The following is a 15,217-nucleotide window of genomic DNA, read 5'->3' as shown; positions in this document are numbered from 1 at the left end:
TGGAAGCACTCCAGTATTTTCTCTCTTTAAATCAGTCTGGGCCAAAACCCAGCACTGACTGTATATTAGACTTATGCAGCGACAACACAGGCTGTAGACTTGAGCAAAAGATTCCTCAATAGAGTGTCTTTGATCAAAAAAAGCTCCCTAAAGATCCAAATAAGTCCCCTTTATGCTGCGTAAAATATTCCCCACTGGTGTCAGAATTCAGAAAATCGGTCTACAAATATTGGGACATTATTGATTCGGACCCTAAACTAATGAGTTTTTTCAGAAAAACCTAAGCTTATTTTCAAGTCTGCCCCTAATTTAAGAGATTGCTTAGTTAAAATTGATATATGTCCGCAACCCACAACGTCCTTTCTCAGTATGCCAGAAGGTAACTATAAATGTGGTAGTTACGCCCAGTGCTCCCATGCGCATAAATACAAAAGCTTTAATCATAAGGTACAGCCACCAAGTTGACGTCAACTATGAGTTTTGTTGAGATTCTCCCGTTTTTCAGCAGTAGTTTCAAATTGTGAGATTTGCAGGAAGGGGAAAGGGATGTCAATGGGACTTTGAGGTACTATGTATGCAGTGGCGGCTGCTGGTCATTCAAAGAGGGGAAGCTCATTTTTGGCCTACATCATAAAAATTGTCCATTTATTTATAATAATAATAATAATGTAATAATTAAATTATATAATACAATAATAATATAATTATTCTAATAATTTATAATATCCGTTGAGGTTTCATCAAGAGGCATGGCCAGCAGTACATTTTCTTTGTCACAGCACTTCCAGTCAGCCAGCTAAATTTGTCATACCAGGAGAGCTGAACAGACCTGTTAATTTGCCCTGTCTTTTGCACTAAATCAATTTAGGTGTTGATCTAACCCTGCTGTTTAAGTCTAAGTTTCTCCTCATAAGGAAGACTTTCAAGTGGCTTTGCCAAAATCAGGGTCGACAATATTAGCATTGTCTGCCATGCGTGTGCAGTTTGCTAGCTGGCTAGTTCACCCCTACAGCACTAGCCTAGCCTATGAATGAATGAATGAATGAATGAATGAATGAATGAATGATGAACAAACGATCTAACAAAACTCGAAGGATATAATGTATGCCTATTTTACCCACCAAACTGTTGTAATTCAACTATGACAACCTTTAACACTTGTTTCGTCCGGTCAAATTTGAACCATTTTCAAAAAAAATTTATATACAAAAAATATGGGTTTCTTTCAACTAAAAATAATTGTTTAAATGGTTTCAAAACGGTATCCTGACTAAACTTAGACATATACCGTCTGTCGAGCCACTCAACATCCTCTGATCTTAATTATTAGTCTAAATAATTCATAATTTCTGCTTTAAAAAAAAATTGTTACAATGTCATTAAATAAGTTTATTGACCATGAATTAAAAAAGGTGTTGAAAAAAAAGTGACAAAAACTTTTAAAAGCACAAAAACGTCAAAAACCACAACAAAGTTCATTTTCAATTTTGACCCAAAAGGACAGCAAGTTCATGGTTGGCGGACAGACAACACAAGGGTTAAATTAGTACATAACTCAGCAACAGATAAAGTCACGGACATCTCCATCCTTTTACTTCTTTCCACTTACATTTCATGTAGCTTCACAGTCCCAGTTTGCCTTTTTTTCTGCTTTGTTTCTGCCAGATGAGAGATACAGGGTGACCTTCTCTCAAACAAAAGGACACATGCATGCAATTGGTTTTTTTCACTCGGTAAGCATGACAAAATCAAGTTACGAACACAAACAAAAGTGAAAACAGAGACCTAGACATGGATCAGATTAGGAGAAGCCTTGTAATTGCTGGAGGTGTTAGGAAATGGGACAAGAGACCACACATGTTCAGCACTCAGCACAAGCTAAACCAGAGTGAGCTCTGCACAATTTCTGTACTTCAGCAAACTCCGATTAAAACCCTGACTGGTGTTAGTGCATGCTTAAATAGAGCTCCTTGGTGACACAACTAGAATCATCTCATTTAAAGTTATATTTATGTGTAAAAAAGTGGAATTTAAGTGTCAGTTTGAGAATTGGATTCTCATCCATGCAAGATCTAGTGTGTATTTAATACTCCAAAGCTTTTTATGTTTTGAGTGAAACAGTTTCACCTTGGTTTAGAACAGACTAAGTCATTTTGATGCTGGATGATGAGCTACTAATAGTTTTTTGTGCATTCACTAATCCGGGCATCGGTGGCACTCTTTTTAAAAAGGAGTGCTTTCAAACTAACTAGGTTATCATTAGGCCTGGGCAATATATCGATCATATATCTATCGTGATGAGAATCGTCTTAGATTTTGGATATCATAAAATCGTGATATATTAAGTGTGGTCTTTTCCTGGTTTTGAAGGCTGCATTAGAGTCAAGTGATGTAATTTTCTGAACTCAACAGACTTTTCTAGCTGTTGTATAATTTGCCTTTACACACTTTGTCATTAAATCGACATTTCTGATGATTATTTATCTAAAATCTCATTGTGTAAATAATATTTTGTTAAAGCACCAATTGTCAATCCTAAAATATCGTCGCCATATCGACATCAAGATATTTGGTGAAGAATATTGTGATATTTGATTTTCTCCATATCGCCCAGCCCTAGTTATCATTGTGTAAATAGGTTTAACCATAATGCGTCACAAGGGCGGGAAATTACATGAGAATGTTTTGGAAATTACTAACAGTCTCTCTTTTAATGTGGATATACAGTACAAGGTGGTCTGCAACTCAGTTGACTTAGGACTAGTATAGTTACAGATAATTCTAACAATGCTGGGTGAAATAGCTCCTCTAACCCTTCCCTTTGAAGCTTTATGTTGTATATTTTTTATTATTTATTGTTTTGTGGGAATGTTAGTGGAGTGGGTCTTTTTCAAGTTGCTCGCCTATGCTATAGCACACTGCGGGAAACTTTGCAGTGCGACACACAGAGTTCTTCATCAATGTGTCATTTTTCTGGGGGTCACCAAGGTTATTTCCTAACCCGTGCTAGTTTGACATTTCACACCACAGTAGGGGGTATCGTCACTGGCAATCTTGCAGCACACTTTAAGTTTGCTGCTAAGATTGACAACATTTGGCTAAGTCTGCTACTCGCCAGGCTCAACAGTATGGGACTCACAACACACCTGTATCCTCTTTATCCATATTTAGTTTCTTTATTTTACTTGTATCATACTTTCTACAACAAGTCAGCATTTGTAATGGCACAGGGAAAAATATCCTGTGTCAAAACAAAAGGCAAAAAAAGATTATTTAGTTTTCCTACCAGCACCTGTCACAACACATCAGCTGAAGGCCTCACCTGCGATTAACTTAATACCACACACGGTCATATAAGGGTGGCAGTTATGGGTTCCATCTTCAGAGTGAATTGCATTGTAAAAGTACAATAGATCCACTGGTAATTTAATTCATCTTGTCCAACCAGCTCAAGATTGTTGCAAAACTATGCACCTGTCTAAGTCTTTTGATGTGATTTATGTCAGAAGCATACATCTTTGGTTAGATTTTATGGTAATGTGGCCAGAGATAAGAATTTGTTATAGAAAAGGATTTCTAAGGATAAGAAAAGGATTTCTAAGGATAATTTTATTAAAACAAAAAAGACAATGTACAAAAAATACAACCTCCAAAATACCAGATAACATATCTAATCTACCTTTTTATTTTGTTCATTGCACCAAAGATTGGTTCCCACCACTATGGTTAACCCCTATTAACCAAACGTCATCGCGGCGACAGGACAATAAATACTTAATATGTCTTATTTAATATCTCCAGATCAATACAGCACAGGAATTACATATCAGCTTCTTGAGCCGTTGTCGACCTATGCGCTGTGGTTTGAATTATGTTTTTATATTTTTTATTTGCTCTCACGATCGCTTCCACTACCAAAGGTCCAACTAAAACAATAACGGAGCTAAAGCAATGACCGTTTATGGAAAGCCCAAGTGTAATTATGGCCAGATCTTGGTCCTGACTGATGGGGAAGTGATATTGGAGTTGTGGTTTATCTACAGCATCAGCTATTTTATTTTTTTGCCAGCTTTCCTTCCTGTTTTAGGAAGCAGCGACTGTATTGCGTTTTCCCTGGAAAATCGAGTCTGTGTTCTTCATATTTATGTAGAATTATAATTTGCTCTTCTTATATATAACATGCGGCTCTGGTAGATGTTTACGATTGGTCGTAGCGAAAAACACCCGCCTCTTTATGTGAACGCGTACGCCTCTAGATTGGACAAACCTAGGTTGATTGAAGTAGTTGATAACCACCTTCGGACACCGGTTATCCAGGACCGCAGTTGTTAGGGTTAGTGAAGCCGGATTACTGAAAGAAATCCAGGCCATGTTGATCTTGCGCCGTAGTACAGGCCTCTGGTGAACTAAAGATGGGAAAACATGGCTTAGACCTCAGAGGGTTTTAATGTGTGGATTGATGTGAGGCTTGTCAGTGTGTTCAAAAATGTGAATTCTACTGAAAAGAGAAATCTTGTGCAGAGTTATCAGTGCAAAACTCCCAGCAATGTACATCCAGTAAAACCAGACCAACCAGCCCCTAACACACTGACCTCTATTGCATAATAATTGACTGCTCTTTACATCCTGCATTTTAGTTGGTGAGTTAAAACATGTGTACTGTATGTTTGTTTTGTCGTTTCAGGTAAACTAACATGGCTTCAATGGGTATCCTCCTTTTTTCACTGCCATCTACATCAGAACAGGAAATACAAACGCAGGTAAGTTCTCCTGTAATCTGACAATTTCCAGTATGAAATGCTGCTTGCCGCTAGCGGACACCAAAACGAATCTGCAAGCTCATGTTTCACTTTCTCTGGCAGATACATCTGCGCCCCGCCACGTGTTCAAAACCTGGACGGGCCAATAACAACAATTTATCTTACATGGGACAGGTTTAAGATGATTACTGACAGAGGAGCGTCCATGTTTACCAAATGTACTTACCAAACGTAACTGGCACACTGCGTCCAGTGGAACACACCAGGCTCACAAAACTCAGATCAAACTGCCAAGCTCGGCAGGTTTGATTAAAGATGAATCAAGATTATGTTACTGTATTGCCCATTTGTCGCATAAAATGTTTTCAAAAACAAATTTTTGCGTACTGCTTAGCTGAAATTTGAGAATGTTTATCATGTTTCACATTTTCTGGCAATTCCAGGCTCGCTTGCTACTGATGTAAGACTGTATCCCTTTAAAAAACATGTTTTCTTTAACAGGTTTTGTAAATGTGGAATGCCAGGCTGAAAAGGTGGGACAGTATGGCCAGCAGTCACTGCTGCAGTGTGTTGTCAAAACCACACAAGACCTGGCAGATCTAGAAATCCGGGTGGTCATTTGGATGAAGGAGGAGCGGCCCCTTACTGGTTTTTCATGAAGGGAAAAATAAAACCCAGCCAGGCTATTCTTTTGCTGAGCCATCCTGGAATGACAGAAACATGAACGTATCCCTGCTCATCACCAACACTGCTGTAGAGCACGAGGGAGTTTATAAATGTACGGTGATAACAAACAGCGGCGACGGGCGCAGACAGCACCAGCCTTAAGGTCACAGGTGAGAGCCATCAGTCGTGGTTGACCACTGAAACTTTTGACAACTATTTGGCACAAAGAGATGACCATTTTGAGTCATGAATCAAAAGTCATTGTAAGGGCAGTGGTGGCCTAAAGGTTAGAGGTTAGAGACACAAGCTTGTGACCGGGAGGTCGTCGGTTCAATCCCCAGACTGACAGGATCAAATCTGGGTGGGGAAAGTGGAAGAGCAGCGCTTGTCCCTCACTCATTACCACCACTGAGGTGCCCCTGAGCAAGGCCATTAACCCCAACCTCTCCAGTGGAGCTGCTCAGTGGCCAGCAGATGGTTGTACTGGGCAGCTTCCAGGTGTGAATGTGTGCAACTGTGTGAATATGATCAGGGCATTCCTGCAAAAGAGAGGCTTCCTCTCAGTGAACCTTTCCTGAATAAATAAAGGTTAAAAAAAATTGACTTGAAAGATTAAATTGTTGCCTTGAAGGGATGAAGATTGTTTAGAGATCCTGGGGACTTTCCTGGCCTAGCAGATTGGTATTTCCCTTTCTGTCCTTATACAGTACTTTCAGTTTCAATGTTAAAAATCATCCAGTACACTCTTAATACAGAATTTACCCTGATGTGTGATTCTGATGGTGGCTACCCAAAAGGTCAACTTTCGCTGGTTTGATGAGCACAACACGGAGTGGACAAAAGCTCTCAAATGGAGGCGAAGCAGACAGAAAGTGGTCTGTTTAACCTCTCTAGCAAGCGTCTTTGCTGAAAGGATCCATTTTCACCAAATACACCTGCAAAGTGTTCAATGCCAGTGGAGACAAAGAGGAAGAGGCCACATTTGAAGTACAAAATGCACAAAATAAAGGTAAATGTTGTTGAGCACCATGCTTTACACCTTTTGGCCTATTGGCCCAATCCTGCTTCACACAATGAAATGTCATGCAGTAATTTCAGCCACTGTTACAAGTGAGGCCATGCTTTACCTGAAATTTAAAGCGGCGATGTCACTACAGCAACATAAACACACCGTTGTTTAGTATTGTGCAACTAAGACAACTTAGAGCTAAGAGGAATCTAAACCACAAGCCAACTGTTGTGTATGTTTTGTGTTGGCACAACTTGGTGGAGCGGACAGATTCAACAGGCTGGACCCAGGCAAGTATTAAGGAGTGTGTTGGTCATGAAAAGAAAACATCTTGGCAGGTCAGACAGAGACCTTGTTAATATTCATCCGCAAACGTGCTTTTTTAAATCCATAACTAAAGATCTGTAGTTGTTTTTAAAACACAATTCACTAAATAGTTAGGGGGCAACATGTCTCTTAATCTGACCAGACACCTTCAAAACAATGTCCCTCACAAAGAAAGAAAACTATGCATGACGGTCCAGGCCTGATAAAACACAGCAATGTTACTTGGTCATGGAACTACAGTCTTTGTTCAGTTCTATTCATTCTCTTTGATGGGAAAAACTCATCAACAGGTTCACTCGGCAACTTCACAGTCACCCTATCTGATCGGCTATGTACTGTACGTTCTTACAGCTGCCACATACAGCTGAAGGTCTTTTTAATCCCAAATTTTGCAGACTCCTCTGGGACTGAAAGTGAAAGTGAATGTCCTGTAGGTTGCTAGAGTATTACAGGGGGAACTTCCCACCAGTGTGTGCATTCCTCATTTTAACAAGAACACTTACATCTTTGCTCTTTTAACATGACCTGAAGTATTAGAGCATTCAATCTTTATTGTTCAATTTGATTTATTCAGATCCACATACGGGGGAAAAGTTGGGTTCAGCCTCCAAAATAGTCGCTCCTGTGGTGGTCATCGGATCTCTGATCGTAGGGTTGCTGTTGGCGCTGCTGATCTATAGAAGGCGATCTCAACGTGAGTACCTACACAGGCCTACATGAACATGAACAGGAAGAATAACATGAACAAATATTGCTGGTTTAATGTGTTATTTCCTGCTTCCTCTTAGAAAAAAAGGTTGTATCACATTAAAATCTTTAGACCACATGTAGACAGCCAAAAAACGAATGCACTCAGATTTAATGACATCTAGCTCTTGTTCCGATGCACTTGTATGAACTTATTGTAAGTCGCTTTGAACAAAAGCTTCTGCCAAATGTATGTAACATAGCGTAACATTATGGAAGACATCTCATTAATTCAGACATCGAGTCCATCTTAAAACAATAGTCGGGGCCCATGTGACACTGAAAGAGGTTTTCCTTCCTGTAATCATTCCTCCTGTTTATACTTCCCTTTAAAGTGAGTGATTACTTGCAGCTATAATAATATATATATATATATATATATATATATATATATATATATATATACACACAGAATTTATGAATATAATACTATTACTATGATATTTGATCGTGAAATAATACAATATTTCTATTTTCAGTGTGACATTTGAATACTAACTTTTCAGATGTTGTGTGGGATTGCATCAGTGACTTTCTGTAAACAATAGAGCTAACAGAAAATAACCATACAATAGATGAAGGATGAGATAATAGTTGGAGGTTGAAAAACCTGTAAAACACCTAGCAAGTAAGCATGTTATTCAGGTTGGGAAAGTACACTCTCTGTTATTGTTAAGTATCATTTGTCTAAAACAGTTGAGCGAAAACACTTTCCATTGTTAATTAGTGTTCTACAAAATGTCTCACAAAGATTGGTGATGGAAGCACAAGTAGATATCTAATTGTCATTAATTCATAATTTTTTAACAGAGGCGGGAGACACTCCACAACACCCCTTTATGAGTACGTCCATCTTTGGACAGAATATTGCTGCTGTTTTTGTTCTAACTTCTGCTCTCTTTAGAGGTTTAAATAAAAGGTTCTATCTGTGGATTTTTCTATCCGTCAGCTCGTTTTAGCAGCCTGAAACACTAAAGATCTGCCACAGACCTGCTGACAGATTAATGAGTGGTTTAGCTAGCTAAAACTACTAAAGTAAAGATCTTTTTTAATACTTTTGTTTTTCTTTCACTGATGAATAGTTGAGTCAGTGGCCTCCTGGACTGCATATTTTGAGACAGTTTGGAACCAAAATTACTCACCCAAGATCTCAGTCCAAGCCTGTTGGAGCATGTACTCCACCTGTGGGGTTTTGTTAACTCAGCTGGAGCACATGTTGATCACTGACCAAGACAGTTTACTGTCCCTGCACTAACTGGGTGTCAACACATCTAAACTGCTCCCTGGTTTTCACCTCATTTTAAAGATGACAGGGGAAGTACAGCATTATTAACTACACTGATAAGGTTTTTTTTTTTTTGGGGTGTGGGGGGAAGGGGGGGGGGTTTTCTTGGGTTTTGATCACAATATAACCTGACTCATGTTTCGGACACTCGCCGTTAGGGATCTGCCTATGCTTGCATGTCACAAATTTAAACTGCTTAATATGGTGATGGTGTTACACCCACCCTTGTTACCTACAGTAAAATCTTTTGATTTGTTCCAGGTGACCATCGGGAGCTTCCTATATGCGATTACGATGACGGTACGTCTAAATTACAGTATTTTGACTCGTTGTGTCTAACTAAAACAACTTGTGTTATTTTTACTGTTTTCAAATCACACTTTGATATGATATAACTTTTTGCAGGTGATCATCAGGAGAGGGATAAAACATGCCAAGTCAGCCCGGCCTGAGGTAATTATAATGCTACGGGCAGATTTGTTTCACCTCTTTTTATGGTTTATGGCAGTGTACAAGACAGTATCGCATAGCTAAAAGCTCTCTCTCTCTCTCTCTCTCTCTCTCTCTCTCTCTCTCTCTCTCTCTCTCTCTTCGGCCGCTGCAGGAGACACTGCATGTCACATGACACATGCTAATGTACTGGCAACCTCTGAAATCAACACTTCCTTGTTTGCTAATCTCCACTCTATCGTTTGTTTCCCTATTACAAACGACTGCGTATATAACCAGGAATAACTTGTACTACTGTGATTAATCCAAGGAACTGTAAGCCCTTCATTCACTTCAACTTTCTAAGAAAACAATCTTAAATGAGATCTAAATCTGAAGAAAGATCTCTGATTTTGAATCAGTGATGATGGACAACTAGAAGGCAGGGGGTCCTGTTCAGGCCATGTGACCTTTAAACATTGACAACCACATCGGGAGCTCGGTGTAACATCACCGAAAACCACCTTAGTGAATTTAGGAGGGCAGCAGATCTTTGATATGTTTTGGTTGTTGGAGAAAATATTTTGTTTAATTGTGCCCACGCAGTAACTGTAGCATTTTGTAGCTTGGCAGGAATGGCCCTCCTTTTCACTTCCTCTTGTCGTATTATGTCAACGTTCTGAAGAAAGTGTTGCACAAAAGGAAGTCATATTATTAGGATAGTTAGGGAGTTATATGTGTATTCCATGAAAATGTAACAAAAGACAAGATAAGTATAATACTATATTTTTCTGTCAACTTATCCCATGAAAAGACCAAAAGCAGCAATGTGCTAGCCCATCCTCGGACTTTTGTCTTTCCTACTGTCTAGGGACGCTCAGATCCAGGACCATTCGTTGCTGACGACGTTAATTGTTAAAATGGGTTCCAAGCATTATGTGCAGTTTAATTTTTTGAAAAGCTTCAGTAATTTCCCTAAACAGCTGGGCTTAGCTTTTACTGAAAGTTTCTCAGGACTAATTAGTGTATTTGTTTAGAGCTATGCTCAGTCCCACACTAGTAGAAATTTGTGGCACCAGGTGGGATGGACTCAAAATAAACATATTTAAGGTGAGCCAAAAGTTTAGACTATCTTCTAGTCACTAAATTAACGACCAGACATATGTCAGAATATGTCAGACTCCAACTCAGCAGGTGACACTGAATGATGATGACATTGTTTTGTGCATTGTATTTTGTTGTTGTTTTGCGATCATTCATCAGTGGAGTGCGTAGGCTGTGCCAGTTTTAGGGCGCGTTGACCACACTGGAGGTCTGTGGCACAGAGGAATAAGCTATACTGGAGTGGCTACAGGGGCAATAAACAGTATGTTAGTAGATGAGTTCATAGTTGGTAGAAAATCTGAAAAAGGATAGATTATCACCAGCCTTTTCCTTTTAAGGGTCCTTATTCAGAAGTTTGTCAAGGTTTTAGAGCACTTATTATTTCCTGTTTTAAGACCAATAATATCACCGATTCTAACTTTAGTGTTAGCGTTCACTGTCTGAGAACCTTCAGCCCCGCACCATTTCATATCCTTATTCTAACCACTGAGAAATGTCATGAGCTGGATGCTGGTTGCACTTCTGTGCATCACATGATCTTCACGTGTCAGTGTATAAAAACCCAAAACAAAACCTTTGTGTTCCTCTCCTCCCTTGTGTTGTCTTCAATGAAAACTGTGTTTATGTAACTTCTGGCAGCCTTATGCAACTTCATTGTCAAATCAGATGGTCACCATCTCAGGCGCTAGCTTTGGTTTCCTTATCTGCATCTGATACCAGCTCTCATAGAAATGGACGGTAGGGCGTGATTTCTAATCTGCTCGATAATGGAACATGCCATAGACATCAGCAAAAGTAAATGATTAATCTTGGTTCTCTCACATGAAGATATCGGCGTTATTCATTGACTTTGTGGATGGAGAAAAACAACGCCATTAAGCATATAAGGTTTTTGATTTATAAGTTTATTTTGGAAATTGAAAAGGAAAAACACACACAAACGTCCTCAAACAAAACTTGTGAGAGGCACATGTGAGCACTGTTTTGTAGATACTGTTTTTATAAATCTGTGAAAATTGTTACTGTGTGTTTCTGTGAATTTATGTTTTGATCTTTTTTTATTTTTAAAATGAAACTGAATGTCACTGGACTACAGCCAGGTATATTATTAACTTGTTTTTATTAATAACATACTCTGTTCAAAGTGATCTGTGATTGGTCCATGTAATAAAACACATTTTGAATTGAAAAAGAACAGTGTTAATTATTTTAGTATTTTGCTTGGTGCACTCATGTAGATAATATTTTGGACATGGTAGTTCTTGTTAATGGGAACTTGTAGCGCACATGTCTAAATATGATAAAAACCAACTTCACTTTTCTGGTCACTGACCTCACTTTCAGGTGAACACAGAATGATGACATCATTAGATGTTGATTGTTTTGCTGTAATAACACATTATTGTAACACCCCTGCACGACATGTTTGATGGTTTTTCTAGTTTTCTTCAGAGTTTTTGTCAGATACTGTGAAACAGTGAGGAAAGACCTTTTATACTGTCTATGGGAAAGACTTACTGTAATACTTTTGAACCTGCAATTTCAGACTTGTTTTAAGCCTTTGACTCTGGATCAAAGGTCTTATGACTATTTCTGCTATTCAGTACCAGGCTGAGCTTGTCTGCTTTTATATCAATCAATAAAAGACATCACATATTATGATTTTAGATCATTTTTAACCAGCTTTAAGATGAATATTGCAGAATTTAGCTTGAAAAACCTTAATTTATGTTAATACTGCCATCTACTGGACAAAAAGCATTACAACATGTTAGGACATAGCACATGTGAATAAGGCCTTGTGGTATGGTTGCAAGTAGGGCTGGGTACTGAATTCAATACTTTTAGGCACCGACCTAATTGCCTCCTTAGTATCGAAAAAATACCTCGTCGTTCATTACCTAAGGAGAAAATTGTGAGCCAATAAGTATGCAGCATTAGCCTGGGTAAACCCTGACGACCTTCCGGCAAATTTGAGATTTGCTCTGCAGGTCAGTCTGGCGAAGAGCCCATTCAAACCCATTTCCATATGTCCTCAAACTTGAGGCACCAATCACAAACGCTGAGGGCGGACACCAATCACAACCGTTGAGGGGGCGGTTACGCGCGGATAGCGCGAGCGACGGCGACAAGCTGTTTTTGTTTACATTTAACATGACGACTACGAGCCGTGCTTCTGCCCCGGGGGCCGGTAGGTTAGTCTGACATATGCCGATTTTATACCGGTCAATGCTATAATTAACTGACAACAGAAGTTATACGGAGTTACAGTTCTCAAGGCGCCATGCACACACGGACAGAGACACAGTCTTTTCTTTCTCTCAACTTCTCCGCCGTGTGTGGCGTACGCACTTCGGCGTTGGAAGCGCTGTCCGCGCTATTCTTGCACATGTAAGGAGCCTCGTGAATTAACCTGCAACATATTAGCTGTTTGGAAATTCTTCAGCGTGTGTACAGAAGATAACAAGTTAGCAATGCGCAACACCTGCAAGGAGACAATAGAACGCTGGATGGACCATACCAAGAACCAGAATCACATTTTTTGTTGGATATTGGATGTCGAAAAGCGTCACCCGGATCTTTGGTCTGATTGGTTGAAGGACTATCCAATGAGCCCAGAGGCATTTGAGTGGCATCCGTTGGTGACGCCCTCTGGAAATGAACTGTGATGAATGCCTTTCCCAGACCCACTCTCAGTTACAGCTGAGAAGGGTCTGGTGTTAACTCAGGCTAATGCAGCGATGCGGGCCGGATCTAATGTTGTATGATCGGCTGTCTAACGGGTCAGGTCAGTATATGTTTTGGTCATTCGATTTTCATTTCATTAACAGATATTAAAAACGAAAAACAAATGGTTATTTGATTTTCGTTTTAAAAACTACTAATTTTAGAGAAAAAACCCGCACTACACAAACACAAGCAATAATTTATTTAGAAGAAAAATACAACGTTTCGGTCTCAGAGCTTCATCAGGTAAATTAAAGGGATACTTCACCGATTTAGCATTCAGCTTTGTATAAGTAGAAACCCGATAGTATTTCTGAATGACCGTGCCTCCCTCCCCCTGCGCCCTGAGACGAGATTTATTTCTGCATTTGGGGCCTGGAAAAATCTTCCGATGACGTAAAATGACGATTTTTGCGTGATTGGAAGATTTTTGGGCCAGAGGCAAGGACTACAGCCAGTAGTAGGATCTACTTCCGTATGTTTTCAACACGCCCAAAGGGGTTGGACTGCCGAGGCTGGCGAGGTATTCCAATGAAACCGACTGTCAGCCATCTTGAATCTTCGCTAAACAGGCTTTCGGTTTTCAGCAGAAAACATTTACAACAATTATCTGCATTCAAACTACCGGACGTGTGCAACCGGGATACATCGGTACAGATCGGAGAATATGGAGGAAACGTTATTACAGACGCAATACCGGCACACTACGTGAGCTTCGCCTGCACGGAGACCAGCGGGTAGCTCAATGCCGCTAGCCGGGCTAGGGGACATCCTCATCGGCTAGGTGGAAAGCTAACGCTAGCTGTCCACCTGTCCCAGCCATCCTGCTTGCAAGTGTCTGCTCATTAAACAACAAGCTGGACTACATCCTCCTTCAACGAAACTCCTGCTGTGTTTTTGTTGTTGTGGAAACATGCCTGAACAACAGTGTACCGGAACCGGGACTATCCAGCTACCAGGCTGCTCTCGCCGGCCCGTGGAGGTGGACTGGTGTAGAAATAAAATCCAACTAACTACTGCTAACTGCTGGTAGTTTTACAACATGACCTACTTTCACTTAACTACGGTGCAGTAAAATCAATCAGATGTCCGTGATCTGCGTAACGACAGTACAGTGGGACGTTTGCCTTCAACAGAGCGACAGTAATAACATACCATCATTACTGAGTTTAAACTACATTCACGGTTATGTTTGCACTGAATAACGCATTCAATAAACAGAAACATAACTCTTGCAGCGCACATGAACAGATGCGCAATATTAGCTCACACATAAAATAGCACCCTCGTGAATTAGCCTTTTGCTAACGTACATTCATAAATCCTGCATAACATCGTCCCGTACCTACAGGACCTCAGACTTACTTATTGATGCACGCACACAGACAGTAGTGTCGGCAAACTTAGTCCAATGACGGGAGAAAGGAAAGTGTGATAGCGCTCCACTTTTAACGCTTTTTTCTCTCTCACTCGAGACCGCTGTGTCCAACGTTAGAAGGTAGAGCGAGCTACAGCTGACAGGGAGAGAGAGAGAATGTATCACTATAGCAAATCTTGTCTTTGTGTTTTTGCTAGTTTAAGACCGACGCACTTGTCAATTTCCGGCCCAGCGCGGGCGACTAGAATTAGTGTGTTTGACCGGGGGAGACACTCACATCACGATGGTTGCTCTCCATTGTGATGTCGGGCAGCCATCACGATGGACGATGATATCGTCCATTGGCACAACCCTAACTCCGTGTTTAGCTACACCAATGCTAGTATGCGTTAGCTGAACTTTACGGATCCTGCTTGCAAGTGTCCGCTCATTTAGACCACAAACTGGACTACATCCAACTTCAAACCATATCCCAAACGCTGGGTAAAGAGAGGTGTGTGTTAAGCTAACACCGAAGCGGCGAAATGTGGTGATTTGTATCCATTTAACTGCTAACTGTTGGTGGAGTTTGTGACTGTTAAATGCAGACCATTCTACATTACACACTAATTCACCGCTGTGTTTATGCTCGGTGTTTACAGCCCACCGCGCGTATTGCTAGTAGGCGCGTAGCTGAACTTTACGGAGCCTATAAAGTGTGTGTACTAAATGTAGCCTGTTTCGTATGTCGTTTTATATAATTTCGTTTTTATATATGTTAAAGTGTAACACCAATTGAGTCAGGA

General features: G+C 40.1%; 1 protein-coding gene and 1 long non-coding RNA gene across 4 annotated transcripts in view; one reads left to right on the top strand and one right to left on the bottom strand.

Moving 5' to 3' along the window:
• LOC120556399 (CD276 antigen-like) overlaps positions 1-15,217 on the bottom strand; it is a 66,457-nt gene that overhangs the window by 28,311 nt on the left and 22,929 nt on the right. The window lies entirely within an intron of this gene.
• On the top strand, positions 6,312-10,041 carry LOC120556418. The gene is made up of 4 exons (XR_005638858.1): positions 6,312-6,435; positions 7,337-7,456; positions 9,200-9,247; positions 9,399-10,041. It is a non-coding gene; the product is annotated as an uncharacterized LOC120556418 (long non-coding RNA).

The sequence above is a fragment of the Perca fluviatilis genome, chromosome 1 (assembly GCF_010015445.1).
Source record: "Perca fluviatilis chromosome 1, GENO_Pfluv_1.0, whole genome shotgun sequence".
Lineage (NCBI taxonomy): Eukaryota > Metazoa > Chordata > Actinopteri > Perciformes > Percidae > Perca > Perca fluviatilis.
Note: the sequence above shows the minus strand (reverse complement) of the source record. Positions and strands in the feature narration are given on the sequence as shown.